Here is a 16,301-nt window from a genome sequence, read left to right on the forward strand (position 1 = left end):
AGATGGGCTGACGATTGGGGAAGGTCATAGTTGATACGCCACTGGACGACACAAGCAGCCTCCGGTACCAATTACTCAGTGGGTGTTTCGAGACTTGTAGCCCTTGTGTCAGGTTCCCAGGTGTGATCGAAATGAGAAAGCTATGCAAAACCTTCCTACCACAGAAATGAACGCACAATCGAGACAGCCGAGAGACCTCTTGTAAGTAGATTGGCCGGATTTTTTCTTTCTTTTGCAGTGCTGCCACGCATGGCCCACTGTGTGCTGCTGTATTTATGCCACGCGGTTTCTGACATATACCTCGCGATATGCAGTGGATGGCAATCTGGGAGTCGGTCCAAAAGAACATGGAATGCTCTTGATGTGGTCGTAGATGTGGGCTGCTGTAAGGCAGGCAAGCGGCTCCAAATGAGGCAGAAATAGAACCTTCGGCGGTGCGATTTGTCATGAGAAGGTATGTACTGCATTCTTGTAAGGGCTGCGATTTAGTACATACGTGGACAGCTACACCGTACACTCGTGGGCTGGCATCCGCGAAGACGTGTAGCTTAGTAGTTCTGATTAGATAACCTAGCGCCTCCTTGATTTGTTGTGGTAGGCAAATCTCGTTTAGCGACGGGAGCTCGGCACACCAGGCGTTTCATGCTGCGTGCTGTTATTGTGTTAGTGGACAATTCCAAGCATGCTTTAGTTTCCAGACATCTTGGAAAATCAGTTTAGATCGAAGAGTGAACAGCGTAAGAAAGCCGAGAGAATCGTACAAGATTGTGAATGCTTGAAGCAATGTTCGTTTCGTAGTAGGCATAGCCGACAGTAACTTGAGGATGTTGTCGGTGCTCACAATAACTGAGTCATCGTTTCTTTCTCAACAGAGCCCGAGTACCTTCGTTGTATGCAGATCACCTCAGTTATCTTTTAGTGATAACTGACCCTTTCGGAACTGTTCTTCTAGCAAGGAGCTGTTTGATGCCCACTTACGAATCTTCATACGGCGTCTGCTAGTATTGTCTTTGCTTCTAATTAAGTTTGTTGGGCTGTCTGCAAACACTAAATCGTCGACGTAAAATGACTGTCTAAAACTGTCCACTGTTTCAGGCAATCGCTTTTTGAAGCGTCGGAAATATGATGTAACGTCGCAGCGAGCAAAAATGGACTCGATTTGGCACCGGAGAGCACGCGGGTCATTCACCAGTGAACAACTGATAGAAACGGATCATGTTCCGTCGGACGATGATCGACCCATAGGAAGCGCAATGCATCCCTATTGTCCGGGCGAACGCTAATCTGAAGGTAAGCCTTTTTGACTTCAGATACCATGAAGATTGGATGCATTCTGAAGTTTAGTAGGATTTTAAGTGAGTCGGCGTCTATCTTAGGCCCCTTCATGAGCATGTCGTTCAGGGATAGTTGATCATGAGCGTGAGAAGACGCGTCGAAGACGACCCGCAGCTAGGTGGCAAGTGCATCACGACGAAATAGTCCATGATGCGGCATGTAGTATGTGTTGGACTTGGGTGAGAGATTTTCGTCTGGACCTTCTTCCGCATGGTAGTCGTTGAAGTACGCCTTGATGGTGTTGGCATAACGAGCCAAAAAATCTGGTTGCTGTGAAAAGCGGCGTAGCTGCATCAGAAGCCGTTGTTTGTCGAGGATGTAATTGCTCTGTTCATTGCCTAAACTGGGCTCCTGAATAAGGAGAGGAACTTCGTAGCGTTCTTCTACTTCGGAAATGATTTTTGTAACAGCGAAATTACAAGCTGTCATCGCACAATGCGGATAGCGTACCGAGTGGGTCGTGCAATGCTCCAACCTATTACAAAACCTTGTTTTAAATGCTAAACATTTCTTAGCGAACTTCGGTGACTTTGAGCGTATCTATCTATCTATCTATCTATCTATCTATCTATCTATCTATCTATCTATCTATCTATCTATCTATCTATCTATCTATCTATCTATCTATCTATCTATCTATCTATCTATCTATCTATCTATCTATCTATCTATCTATCTATCTATCTATCTATCTATCTATCTATCTATCTATCTATCTATCTATCTATCTATCTATCTATCTATCTATCTATCTATCTATCTATCTATCTATCTATCTATCTATCTATCTGCCTGCCTGCCTGCCTGCCTGCCTGCCTGTCTGCCTGTCTGTCTGTCTGTCTGTCTGTCTGTCTGTCTGTCTGTCTGTCTGTCTGTCTGTCTGTCTGTCTGTCTGTCTGTTTGTCTGTCTGTGTACGTTTGAATGCTTTCGTGGTCACCCCGTTAACCTGGCCTGAGCCAAAATTACCATGGGAAGGTAAGATAGTTTGACGAACATGACGCACTGGTCAAGATATGAATAATGTCACGATCCCGTCGCCTACGTCGTTAAACACGTCCCGCCAGACTATGGTGCATACCACGGGCAGGTATGTGCATACATCGTGAACTTATTCACAGCGCAACACACAAAAAAAACACGGGGCAGGGAAGGAGAAAAAGAGAAAAAAAGACGGTGCTTCCTCTTTTTCTCCTTCTTTGTCCTGTGTTTTTTCTGGTGTTGTGCTGTAAATAAGTTCACGATGGATCCTAACCAAACTGGCCCAACTTACCGTCTTACTACGGGTATGTGCCACTGTTATGTGGGCGGGTATGTGCCACTTTAATGCGGGTATGTGCCATAGGTGATTCGCACTTAGTATCTACCCAGGAACAACGAGAACACACATGTGTTATTGTGCGAGGGCCATGCTGTTGCCTTGCCTGCCGTCAGGATCATCCTGAATTCCCAGAGAGTCGAGTCGCCAGAAGTTAGGGATTCACGCCTCCAAGGCGGCATCGAGGTCGGAGGCCTCTTTGATAGCAATAAAAAGGGAGGTTTCACGCACGCCCGATCCTTGGGTTAGGTTGCGTAGAAAATCCTGAATGGTCCAACCGAGGAGAGTTTCCACCGCCGTTATCTGAAGAGCCAGACATGTTATAAATCCGGTTGCAACATCCCAGTAGAAGGCTGATCTATTAGTACGCTTATGTCGTCCTCATGGAATGTCATCGCGTCGGGACGTGCATAGGGGCGGAGCATCCCTTTCCGTATCATCATGGTTACGATTTCACCATCACATGGCGGACATGTCACCGGGCTGATTTTTGCTATCGCCAGTGCTTTTATTGCTGTCTTGTTACTGCTGTGTTGGCTCCACAATGTCAGCGCAACGCGCTCACAGGTGAAGGTCGCGGGCCGTTTCGTTTGCTCGAAGGTAAACAAGGCGAGGGGCTCAGTGCCTCGAACTAGACATTTCAAATCTCGAGCAATGTCCTGCCGAATGAACGCACGCTGCCTCTCTGTGTCGAGCAAGAACCGAGCCAGAACTATTTTCGCTGGTGCACTCTGCAGTAGTACGGTCGTCAAACCAGCACCGATAGTTGAGAAGGACGTCACCTGAGAAGGAGCGGTTATGGACGATGGTGCGGAATGTTTTCACACCGACGTGTTGTTGGCACGCTGTGAGTGGTTCGTTGTATTGTTAATGTCACACAGAGATGTGAGATGTTGTCCCGTGCATCGGCGGCATTGCAGGGTTCTGGCGGAGTGGCAATCATTGGAGAAATGGTTGCGTTTGCCGCAGAGAAAACATAGCTCTTCTTCGTGAAGCCTCTTCTGAATCTTTTCCAGAGGAAAAAGTTTGGAGAAATCCTGAAGAGTGTGTTCGGGAGAGGTGCGCAGGAATAAGGGGTGCGAGAAGTTCAGCTGATAAGGCCGCAGTGAAGGACAAGTGTGGCTGACCAATCACCAAGTCTTGCTGCGAAAGCCTCCGGCTTGTCGCTAATATCGATTGCTGAAGACCGCTTTTCTCCCGTGCCTTTACTTGTATTTTTATAAGGCTCATGAGGTTTTTCACTTGTGACTGCGCTTCCTGAAAGGCTGTGGCATTCATTGTTAGCATAAAATCCTTTTGCCGTTGGCGATAGAGTATACTGAGGTTTGGAAGTAACGCCTTTAAGAGGCGTTACTTCCAGTAACGCCTCTTTAAGTAACGCCTTTGCGCCAGTTTGTATTCCTTTCTTTGTCCTTGTTCGCCTGCGCATACATTTTCAGGATGGATAGATTCCAACTAGGCCGAATCGCAGTTTTGCTTGCCTTTAAGAGAACACGCCGCAGCACCGTGGCGTATTCGCCTGCAAATACTCCGAGACCTTCCAGGGTGTTGGTGTGGAATATGGCTTCATCATTTAGCTTTCTTAACAGAATTAGGTCTGTGGAGATTTGGAATGGTGCGATTGACAATGAACTGTTTAGATGGTCGTCGACTAGCATGTCGCGACGACCAAAGTGGTCCGACTCGATCTGAATGGCGATGTCATAGTTCGCTTCGGCCAGGGTAATACCTTGATTGGCAACTTTCGCTGCTCCAGTCAGGTACATCAATAGGTATTGGAACTTGTCGATTTTCGGGATCCTATTGTTGTTGTGCGTACTGTCTTGAAACTGGTCCCCAAATTCTTGCCAGTTGCGTAGTTTGCCTGAGAAACTCGGTATGTGCAGCTTGGCCAGTGCGAGACGAGACGGCGTCGTAGGAGTCGGAAGGCCGAGCGAAGGTAAGGTTGCGGTTTGCTTCGATGTCCCTGCGAGGGGGTCTCTGAGTGAAGCATTTGTGACGTCGACGTATGTGGGTGAGGTTGGCGACTGCGGCTCGTCTGCGCGGCGTACCTTTCCTTTAGCGCACATGACCTGATCTTCGTATTCACTTGCGGAGGTCAGGTCTGCCACGAGGTCCTCACCGTGTAGCGCAGCTTGAATATCCTTGTCCAAGGTGATGAGGTGGGCATGTTTCGCCACAATGATGTCGATGAGCTCCTGGAGTCTGATCAGGGGTCATCGAGTCTGCCAGTAGGGTGTCGAGAGTCGATAATGCCTTGGTGATGGCTTTCCAGCAGAAGCCACGCTGTAATCGAAGTTGGTACGTTGTCGAAAGTCGAGGGCCAGAAGATCGGGTGGGTTTCGGCCCCAGAACGAAAGTACAAGAAACGTCGGGGACCCGTGACCCGATCGTCTGACTGCGTCGAAGGTCAAGGAATAAACTGAGCGAGCTAGCGCCCGTGGCTCGGGCTCATGCCCACGGCCCCTTCGTCTTCCTTTATTTACAACACACGGTCCTTGAGCCAACGACTCCACAAGCATTTCGTCCTGATGGCTTGTTTAGCGAGACGGCAAAGCAGACCAACCGCACAGTTGGTGTCTAGGTGAATAAAGTCTCTACTCATTGGCTGCCCTTCCCGGGAAAGACAGCAGCAGCCCCCAACAACCAAATTGTTACGGGAAGGAACTTGTATACCCTCTCCACAGTGAAGCTCGGCCCGGAGGAGCATTGCATTGGGAGGTGCGACCCCTATTCGGCGACCATGTGTTATTGACTAATGCCGCAGAGGGCAGTGTGGTGTGTATGTGATATTATTTATTTTATTTTATTTGTTTACAGATACTGCAATCCCTGTAAAAAATTTTAGCATGGTGGAAATACATCGTCAAGGTGTTCCAATCAAGGAGGAGGAGCTCGAGAGGGCTTACGACGACGCTGCAGAGTGCTGGACGTTGCTCTGAACCATGCTTTAACGTTTAAACTACCACCCTCATGGTTTGTAAAACTCCTAACCTCTCTACGCTGTAGACAAGTGTAAATAGGGCCAGTAAACCTGTTTTCTTTCTGTTTGCCCATCTTGTCAGCTTTCGTTTACTCCACCCGAAGTTGCGCCACGCTACCACAGGAATCTGGGTCCAGCGTAACCATGGCGTCTCGGCTACCCACGTCAGCGGGGAAGCGTCGGGTAGACCCCCGGCCACAACAACTGGTGATCAGCGATGGGATTCGAAGCAACTACTCGTAATAGGCGCGCGGATTCAAAACTTCAAGTGACAACAGTCGGCCCACAGGAAGCAGCTGTCTCGAGACATGGATCACGTATAGATGACTGCTTGTCTTTTCTTCTGAGTGAACCAGGTTCTAAAAGAAAGTAGTTTTGAGCACTATTAGTTGACTTTGCCGAAAGACTCGGTTTTGCTGTTTCGAGAAGTTATTTTTGGAAGTAGCGAGCACTCAGTACAATCATGGAGTAATGGGGGCTGCAGAAGCCAGACTTGTTGCTGTTTTGTAAGGAATTGGGGATTGATACGAAGGGTTTGGCACAAAAACCCATAATCATACAAGTGATTATAGATTTGGAGGCTAATGATGAGGAGCTCCGTAAAGCATAGGACCTCACCAGTCAAATAAACAGAAAGCAGTGTTTCTCACATATGTTTTGTTGTTCTTCTTTGAAAATGGTTGGCCAAAAGATCATAAGAGTGGAACAGTAAGCTTTTTTTAATGTTGAGGTTGGTGCAATCGAAGACTATTGAGGCTACACCATGATCCAAAGTTTCAGTGAAGGTGGCGAGCCTTATGTCTCAGTAACAGAGGGTTATTCGTGGCCGTAAACATACACGGATGTTAGTACAATTTTAGCGCTCGCTGAATCAGAGATACTTCAACGCTCATAAGGTCCTGGACTGATGTTCTCCGCAAGACAGAACCGATGACAGTGCTCAGTGACGAAAGGAAAGAAGCAGCTTTCTTTAAGCGAGGAGGCAGTGCCGAGCAGCTGTTCGGTTATGAAAGCTCCAGATTACGACTTAGGTATTGACGGTTCAGTGTTATGCAAAAAATCAAGGCCAAGGTGCCGTTCAATGTCAGGATGACAGAGGTAACACGTATGATGCGCTTTACTTGAGCCAGAAATTGGGCGCTTTTTAGATGACGTACTGCGCTTCAGTAAAGTAGTGCGCTTGCATTGTGTAGGCCATTCATCAGTTGCAGTGTTATTTCAGAAGTGCTAAATTAAAAAAAAAGACAAACCATTCTCCCCTTACGTGGCTGCAAACCCATGACATCGAAGAACAGTCGCATTGTGAGGTGGAGCTTCACTCTTTAAAATTATCAGTTTGACAATAACTAAGAAGGAAAAATTCAATGAAAACGCTGACGTACTCAGCCGCTCTTTAAAAGCTATCTAGGGGTGCTCTTGATGTATCAAAATTGATATTTGAGTTTTTTGTGCAACTTATGTGATTGTGTAAGGTGGCACGTCTGCTTTTCCAGTACAAGTGAGTCTTAAGAGTTTTGAGTGTGAGCTATCTGTTTGAGCTAATAATGAAAATTGGTTTGCCATCGCTCTTTTGGTTTGGTTCTTTAGGAGGGGTGTCGTGTGCTCGCTTGTGCATGTGGTCGACTTTCAGAGATGTTGCCGTAGTTCGGCGATTACCAGACATTGTGACAAGTGAAGGCGAGTTCCTGGCATTCTACTGCGGAAACTTCCGTCGTTGCTTCGAGCAGTAGCGGCGACAGTTGCCCTCTGTGACTCATATGGCGAGGGGGAAGCTGTTGCGACCCTCGTTCGTGGGCGCCATGCTGTTGATTGATTGATTGATATATAGGGTTTAACGTCCCGAAACCACCATATAATTATGAGAGACGCCGTAGTGAATGGCGCCGTAAATTTCGACCACCTGGGGTTCTTTAACGTGCACCCAAATCTGACCACACGGGCCTACAACATTTCCGCCTCCATCGGAAATGCAGCCGCTGCAGCGGAGATACGAACGCGCGACCTGCGGGTCAGCAGCTCAGTACCTTATAGCTACTAGACCACCGCGGTGGGGCTGCGCTATGCTGTCCATAAGAAGCAGAGCCGAGCAGCGTTCCCACGCCCGGAACCACAGTTCTTTAGGGAACGAGTTTCCAGACGCGGGATGCGACGAAAGGATTAGAAGATGGTCCTTGAGCCAACGTCCCGACAAGCATTTCGTCTTGATGGCTTGTTTAGTGAGACGGCGAAGCAGACCGGCCGCACAGGCCATGTCTACGCAATTAAAGTCTCTTCTTCTTGGCTGCCCTTCCCAGGAAAGACAGCAGCAGCCACCCAAGCACAAACTTGTTCAGTGAAGGGAACCATTTACCCTCTCTTCAGTGAAGATTGGCCCGGAGGAGCATTGCGTTGGGAGATGCGACGCCTATTCGGTGACTGTGTGTTATTGACTGATGCCCTAGAAGACGGTGTCCTGTGTGCGTGATTGGTGTTCTAATCAAAAAGGAGGAGCCCTAGAGGGCTTATAACGACACTGAAGAGTGCTGGACGTTGCTTTGAACTATGCTTTGATGGTTCAACCACCACGATCGTGATTTGTGAAACTCCTACACCCTCTATGATATCATACTTGCAAATTTTGTTTTGTCACAATAAAAAACAGGCGGACAGAAGAGGCTGACAAAAACAGCGCTTGCGAGACGGTGAGTCAGCCTCTTCTGTCTGTCTGTTTTTAGTGTGCTTTCACAAAACTTTCAATTATGAACGTAATATAACTGGCCCAACTTGGCATCTTGCTCTCTATGCTGTAAATAAGTATAAATAGTGTCACTAACCCTTTTTTTCACTTCCTTCTTTGTCAGCGTTGATTTCCTCCACCCGAAGCTGCGCCACGCTACCACAGGAATCCGGGTCCGACGTAACCCTGACGTTTCGGCAACCCACGTCAGCGGGAAAGCGTCGAATAGACCCCGGGCCACAACAGTGTCGATGCTGAATATCAGTTGCAAACAACAGCAAAATATACCTTGCATCTCTTCCATAACGTGTTCAAAGAGTTAGAATAAATAGAATCGACGAAACAGACTATTCCGAAGTTACTCTATGCAGCAATGTACGTAAATCCTCACCGAGCATGTTGGCCAGATATTACGAGAGGTGACAAAGGCGTCATGAGCTATCACAACAGCAATTTAAAGCTAGTTAAAAAGGTGTTGCGCAGGCATGCCTCTCCCAATTTTTACGATAATATTTCCAAGAGCACAAATACGCGGGTAGCTAGGTTAAAAGAACGCGAAAAAGAAAAAGAATTTTCAGCATGTTTCTGAAGCGCAATTTCACAGACGCGAAATTACCACTGTTACAAGGAGATGTCGCTTAGTAAGCAAGAAATTATTTGATAAGCAGTGCCCCCTTTGTACTACTGCCTGTTTTAAATTGTTCAGTTTTTATTTAAATGCTTAGAAGGTTTGTTATTTCGCGTATTCAACTAGATCATAGTTCTAGCTTTTCTTAAAGCAAATTTTCACCTTTGTGGGACCAGAGCACGATAAACATGGGGCCTCATAACCTCGCATGCTAATGTGGGCTGAGTAGAGAGGGCCCACCACTCAGTAATCAAAACGCGAGGACCAGTAATTGGTATCACTGGCTTCTTGAGAGGTGTTTGCGCGTGATAAATGTGTGTTCACCGTCTTACCAGTCACTTGCTCTATGGTTCTGAAAATCTTCGAAATTTGTGGCAGCGCAATATACACGTTCAGACGTTTTCGTGCACCGTGATAGTCAGGGAGAGTTTCCTAGCCTCAAATATTTGTAGACGACGAACATAGTATAGAGTTTCTGCTTATCGGGTGTACCCACTGGAGCAGCTTTCCCAGTATCGTTTCGTGCTCTAAAGCGTGAGGGCGTGGGCTCTATTTGTGGCAACGGTGGCGGCATTCTGATGAGGGCTATTGGCGAAATTGACACCATCTCCCACTAAGGGGAACCATGCGCAGATGCAAAGCAGCCGGCACGAACGCTTACACTGGAGGCTGTGTTGATGCTGCCGACTCCAACAGAGGAGATGGGATGGGAGTATAAGGAAACAAATGCCGGCTTTAAAAAGGCAAACTGAAGAGCACGCCATCACGCTCACGAAGCAAAGCTGGGGGAACGTCTGTCAGGAGATGGATAGAAATATAAGAACGGCCGGGACGTGGCGACTTCTTCGTGACCTTTTAGAACCGGAGAGCACGGAGACAGCGTCTAAACAGCAATCGGAACGGATGGCGCACCAATTTGAAGGCACTAGAAAGGGACTCTTAGAAGAGGTTCGGAGCAGATACTATAATCCCACTGGATCCGAACCTCTCCCAGATCATGGAGGACGGGAAAATGCAGCCTTCGACGCTCTTATCTCTCTGGCTGAGGTGCGAGCGGAGATTAATCGGCTAAGGACTAGATCAGCGGCAGTGCCGGACAGAGTGACCAACAAAATGCTCCGTAATTTAGACAATAGGTCCATCGCTAACCTCGCAACGTACATGCAGGACTGTTGAGAAAAAGAGACGATACCGCAGGGGTGAATTTCGCAAATGTAATTTTCATTCCTAAACTGGGTAAAAATCTCGGTTTCGAGAATCTTAGGCCGATATCGTTAACGTCTTGCGTTGGTAAGCTCATGGAGTGTGTCGTTCAGACGGGGCTCAATAGGTACATGGAAGACAATGGTATGTATCCGGGCACCATGATCGGTTTCCGACCCCGACTATTGACGTGCGATGTGATGCTTCAGCTCAAGGAACAAATTATAGACAAGCCAACGTGAAACGGAGTTGTTATCGTGGGGTTAGATGTGGCAAAAGCATTTGACAACGTGAGCCACATATCGATCTTGGAGAATCTGAGCTCCCTGAACATCGGAAAGCGAGTTTATGACTACGTCAGGGACTTCCTTTCGAACAGGACAGCCACTCTAAAAATCGGGGAAGAATCCATCGAGGACAATGAATTAGGCAACAGTGTGGCACCTCAGGGCTCGGTGTTATCACCCACCCTTTTCCACATTGTGATGTTGAAACTGCCTAAACAGTTAAAGGATATTGAGAATTTAAATCACACCATTTAGACGGATGACTTAACTATATGGATGAACGAGGGCAGTGACGGTCGAATGGAAGGTTCTCTGCAAATCGCCATTGATAAAATCGTGGACTACCTGGAACCCAAAGGGCATAAATTCTCGCCCGAAAAGTCGGAAGCACTCTTCCTCATGCCCGCCGGAAAACGGCGGCTCCACAACAAGCCTGAAGTGGACATCCACTTGTATGTTAACGGCGTAGAGATCCCCATGGTCGACAGTATCCGTGTCCTTGGACTGAGAATTCAGGCTAACCATAAGAATTCTGAAACTCTTGCTAGGTTAGAAGCCAGTTCTAATCAGCTATGTCGTCTCATAAGACGAATAGAAAACAGGTATGCTTGGATGAAGCAGGTGAACCTTCTTAGATTAGTGCAGACCTTCACAATAAGTAGGATAGTGTACGTGGCACCTTATATAAAATGAAACCAAGTGGAGCGAGGCAAACTCGACACCATTATCAAGAAAAGTGTGAAAGTCGCGCTCAGACTGCCCCTAAACACTTCCACTAACAGACTTATGAAGTTAGGGGTATCTAACACACTCGATGGGCTGATTGAGGCTACTGTGACCGCACAACATCCAAGACAACTCGGATCTGAATTGGCGAGAGCAATATTAAAGATATTAGGCTATGAACTCACGCGTGAGCAAGCGCGTTCAAAAGACATACCGATACAGATCAGGCACAGGATAAAGATACCTCCGCTACCCAGAAATTTGAACCCTACCTTTCACGAAGGCAGGCGTAAAGCCAGGGCAGAGGCATTACAATCCAGGTACACCGGTCGACAGGACATCGCGTATACAGACGCTGCGGAATATGAAAGCAAAGCGGCACACACGGCAGTGGCGGTCAGGGAAGATAGTGGCCTGATTGCGTGCTGCACAGTCCTTGGTGTCGAGACTGTAGAGGCCGAGGAAGTGGCCATAGCTTTGGACATCAGCCAAAAGGGGGTCAGGGTGGTCATCAGCGACTACAAAAACGCCGTGCGAAATTATGAATCGGGAAGAGTGACGGGGACTGCCGTCCGTACATTAAACATGATAGGAGTACCCAAAGAGCAGGTTCTGCTCATCTGGGCTCCAGCTCACCAGTGACTTAGAGGGAGCGAGGAGGCTCATTCGGTCGCCCGAGGTCTCACCTACCGGTCGACACCTGGAACATCCCTAATTACCGAACAAAGAAGTGAAGATATGCGCACATACCATGAAATCGTTGACACCACAGGCTGAATCAGCAAGTATAGCCGAGAGCGGACAACTCACTGAGTAAGAAAAACGAGGTTTTGTGGCGAAAGTTACAGACCGGGGTTTTTCCAAACCCCACACTTTACAGCAAGTAACAGCCCGCCCTTTTCCAGTCCCAGTGTAAATTTTGTGATGAGGTAGCGAATTTGGTTCACATGGTTTGGACATGTCAAAGTCAAAACAATGGTTTTCACGCTGTAGGGTCCAGGGAGGCCCTGCTCCGCATCCCAGACCCCAACGTCCAGCGCGACATCATCAGTCAAGCCCTTGCTGCTGCCGCGTCCCAAGGGATTCCGGCCGACAGCTAGGGGTGACGGGCTTTGCCTGAACAATTGACTGACTTTTTAATAAAGTTTTCTCTCTCTCTCTCTTTTTCGTGGCGTTGCGCAGGAGAGAAACCAGGGGACGCGCAAAGCACGCAGTAATTGACCAGTGTTTTGTACTGGAACATGCCAGTCGCTGCTAATGGGCAATGAGAGACAGAAGACTCTGATTGGGCAAAGAGACCCGCAGTTTGCTTTTAGTTAACCCGCACGCTGCGAGCTTTAATTGTTCAACAATGCACAGGAGAAGCCTTCCACAGGTACTGCCTTGAGGTAAAGATCCAGTGCCTGTAATACGGAAGGCGAGAAGCTTGCCGCAACATTTTGGCGCGGCTATACCTCTGTCAACAATCGCCGATCTGTGACGTCGAGCGCGCCATCGACAAGCGCTGATGAATCATCTTTGGAAACGCTGGAGAAAGGAGTACTTGTTGCTTGCGTGTTCAGCCCACGGGGTAGAACCCCGTGGCTGAACACGCAAGCCACGGGGTTCTACCGTGCGCCAAGACAACTTCAACTGCCAAGACAAGACAAGACAACTCACTGCCAAGACAAGGCAGTGAGTCACCGTGCGCCAAGACAACTTCGCCGACTTCAAGTCGGCGAAGTTGTCTTGGCGCACGGTGACTCACTGCCAATAACGTGGAAGATAGCTCGCGTAACCGAACTGCTTCCCGGCCGCGACAACATCGCATGAGCGTGCCGTTTAAAGTTGGCATCCGGCTCCATCATCAAGCTATCGGTACGTAAACTGTATCTTCTCGAAGCAGGCAGTACTTCATAAGTTTTTGTGGCCACATTAGTGTGTTGTAAATAAAATATGAAGAATGGGCGGCGGGCACGAGCACAAGCCAAGGGCACTGGCTCGCTGAGTTGATCCCTTGACCTTCGACGCAGCTGGGCGATCGAGTGCCGGGTCCTCTTCTTCGCTTCTCATATCGTCTTCTCATTCTGCTGTTGGTCCCCCTCCGCTGAACGCTTGTTCCCGAGAGAACTGGGGTTCCGGGCGTGGGAACGGTGCTCGGCTCTGCTTCTCATGAACAGCATGGCGCCTACGGACGAGGGTCACCACAACACATATAAAACATTTGTCCACCACCAAAAATCGGCTGACACTTCTTTCTTCCAATCCATGCTTGAGAATTTCAATGATTCCTGAGACCAAAGACTAAGTAACACCGAGCGATGATGCGTTGTCCTTAAGGCACTGATCGCGAACGCGCACATGGACTTAGAAATCACCGAGGAAGTCAACTCTCAATATGAATAAACAGACGTCGCCGATCACGAACACCGTCTGTGCAGTGGCTGGCGATAAAGCCCGTGACGTTAGCTTGTTGGGTACTAATTAGACTTGTTGTTGTTGTTGTTGTTGTTGTTGTTTATTCAAAAATAGATACATTTTTATGAATACATTTTTGCATGTTGAATGAACAATCGGAGGTCTCAAAGTAAAAAATGTCAGGGGGACCTCCTAACTAAAAGTAAAAAGAGGATTAGCTTTTTAGTCAGCAAACATCGATGAAATCACAGCAATATTTAAAAGAAAACGGTGCAAAAACGTAGGGCCATATGAGCAATAGTGCTGTAACTTAGCTGTAGCATGCACCTGGCACGTGGACATGCAATAGCAGAGTGCTAATAGCAAATGCAAATGTTCCTAAGAATTGTATTGACGTTGAACGTACAAGCATCGCGTACGCCTAATATTAGTTTCAGCAGCACGCGGTGAGACTAATGAACCCGTATGTTTTCGAGCCAATATATTCCCAAATGAATTACGATGCATACTTCCTTGAAGTGATTACTAAAAGATTTTCAGTTTAAGCTGGCTGTAAAGACACGACAATACGTAGAGCCCTAAATGTTCTTGTAGGAATCAAAACAACAAACTATGCCAAAAGAAGATACTTTTCACTTTTAGTTATTTTTGCGTTTTAAAAAAAGTGAACTACAAAGGCAAATCAGTTTACACGAGCGTCAGGGCTACGCGAAAACGAAGGTATTTAAAACATGCAAAACAACAGTCTTTAAATGAGAACGCTCATTTTAGATTTTGTTTTTCTTAATCGAGTTTCTATAAGGCTCAAAAAATGCTCGTGGAGAAGTGCAGAGCCAGAAATTCATGAGAAACTATGAATACTTTTTCTTTCAGCTCGGTATTTGTGTTAAGCGTGTTTGTTTTTATTCTATGTGTGCTCCAATGCGCACATCAGTCGTCAGGGCTTTTGTTGCAATATCGAAGGCAAGTTATCGAAGCAAGAATGCTAGACCGAACAAGACCACCTTGGAGAACCCCAAAGACCAAAAACAGACGGAAACGTCGTAATGTAGCATGTGTGAACTCGTATATAGCCTTCATCACTGAATTTTTACTTATATCTAATTAGGTCGTTGGTTACGGTAACGGGACGAAGTTATGGCAGGACCATTCGCACTAATTGAAACACGTTTTCATGTTTTATGAAAGTATCAAACTAGGAGCAGGTTGATCGAATGCTGCCGCTGTTTACAAAGCAATTCAGAGTGGGTCAGTTTGATGTGGGACTCTTTCCTGAAAGGAGAGGCACGAGGCGCGTGCCGAACGCCGAAGCGAGGTGACGGTGCACGAGGTGAGAGGAGTCATCTGAGAGCACGCGCACCAGTCCCGTAGACGCAAGAGATTAGTCGGACAAAGGCTCGTGGCACGAGAGGAAAATCCCAGAAGATGAGTTGGCTCTGTGTGTTAGTACGTAGAGCTACGAATACGTGGGAAACGAGCGTCGCTACGGCGGCGGGAGCAGCATGACCGCCTGGTTCTAAAAAATGTCGGTGCGAGGAACCCGGGAAGTGGCCGTCGACCTCTGAGGTCCCAAGTGAGGCTGCGCGGACTTTCCACAAGCTTGCCCAGATGTTCCGGTGAACTTGCGGCTTCCCCACATCGCGCTAGGTAGGGAGCAGTTCACACCAGTCAGCCCGGTGGACACGTCAGTGGTGGAGTCCCTTACGAGTGGGGCCTAGAGAGGCTGAAGACTGAGATGAAGACCGGGACACCGGCAATAAGCAAGAGCGGTTCGGCCAGTGGTAGCAATTGATGGCTACCATAAAGAAGTAGAGCAGCCCGTCAAAGACGGAGGACTTGACAAGACGTCAACACGCAAGGGGCAACGAGTCGCAACGCGAAAACTTCAAGAACGCTCAATTGTTGACACCATATATTGTCTTAGGGCTAGCGGCTAGGGCTAGCGGTGGATCAGCCAGTTTGGGTTTGCCCATGTACGTGGATAGTTGTTGAGGTATTGAGTGATATTTGAATTTTTTTGTGTTATTGTTATTGATTGATTTAACGCGAATTCTGTGTTATATTGTCTGTTTTGGGTGCTAAAGTGTGTTTATATTGCCACACTCGCGTCCCTTGTCTATCTTTCAAATGCATACTTCGCAAGCAATCCCAAGATAAAAAAAATGGCAGATCTAACGTACAATTGGAATCGATGATATGCCAAGCACGAATGAAGAAGGTTGAGATATCACTATGGAATCAGCACAAGGTTACAAGGCGGAAGTAAATTATGCTGTCCATGACTTCCATGTCACGATTACCCCGTTTGGACGTGTCATTAACTTTCGTCGTCTATTCACGTCACCTGGTACCAAATTGGATATATGTGAAGCAAGCGAAACGGCCGTGAGCGCACAATGAGCATAGCATGTAGTCATGCTTTATATGACATGCATATCATGATTATCATATTTGAATGCGTCATTTAACTTTGTCGTCTATTCGCGTTACGTGATAAAAAATTTGGTATATGCGGAGCTATCAAAATGGCTGAGAACACATCATGTGCGTGGTATGTTGTCATACTTGCAGCAGGCATATACCTTCATCGTTCATTGACGTCACGTAAGAGCAAAATTTTTATATGTGGAGCTAGCGGAACAGCCGCGAGCGCATCATGAGCGTGGCATGTAGTCATATTGTTTTATCACACGCATATCATGTATATCAT

General features: G+C 47.4%; 1 long non-coding RNA gene across 2 annotated transcripts; it reads left to right on the top strand.

Moving 5' to 3' along the window:
- The first annotated feature begins 244 nt into the window (after positions 1–244).
- Positions 245–6,423, top strand: LOC142817422 (uncharacterized). 2 transcript variants are annotated; one of them, XR_012895223.1, is made up of 4 exons: positions 245–454; positions 1,096–1,290; positions 5,472–5,627; positions 5,717–6,423. It is a non-coding gene; the product is annotated as an uncharacterized LOC142817422 (long non-coding RNA). The 2 variants fall into 2 exon arrangements; XR_012895222.1 differs by having other exon boundaries at positions 5,472–6,423.
- The last annotated feature ends 9,878 nt before the right edge of the window (positions 6,424–16,301 follow it).

This window comes from Rhipicephalus microplus, chromosome 5 (assembly GCF_043290135.1).
Source record: "Rhipicephalus microplus isolate Deutch F79 chromosome 5, USDA_Rmic, whole genome shotgun sequence".
NCBI lineage: Eukaryota > Metazoa > Arthropoda > Arachnida > Ixodida > Ixodidae > Rhipicephalus > Rhipicephalus microplus.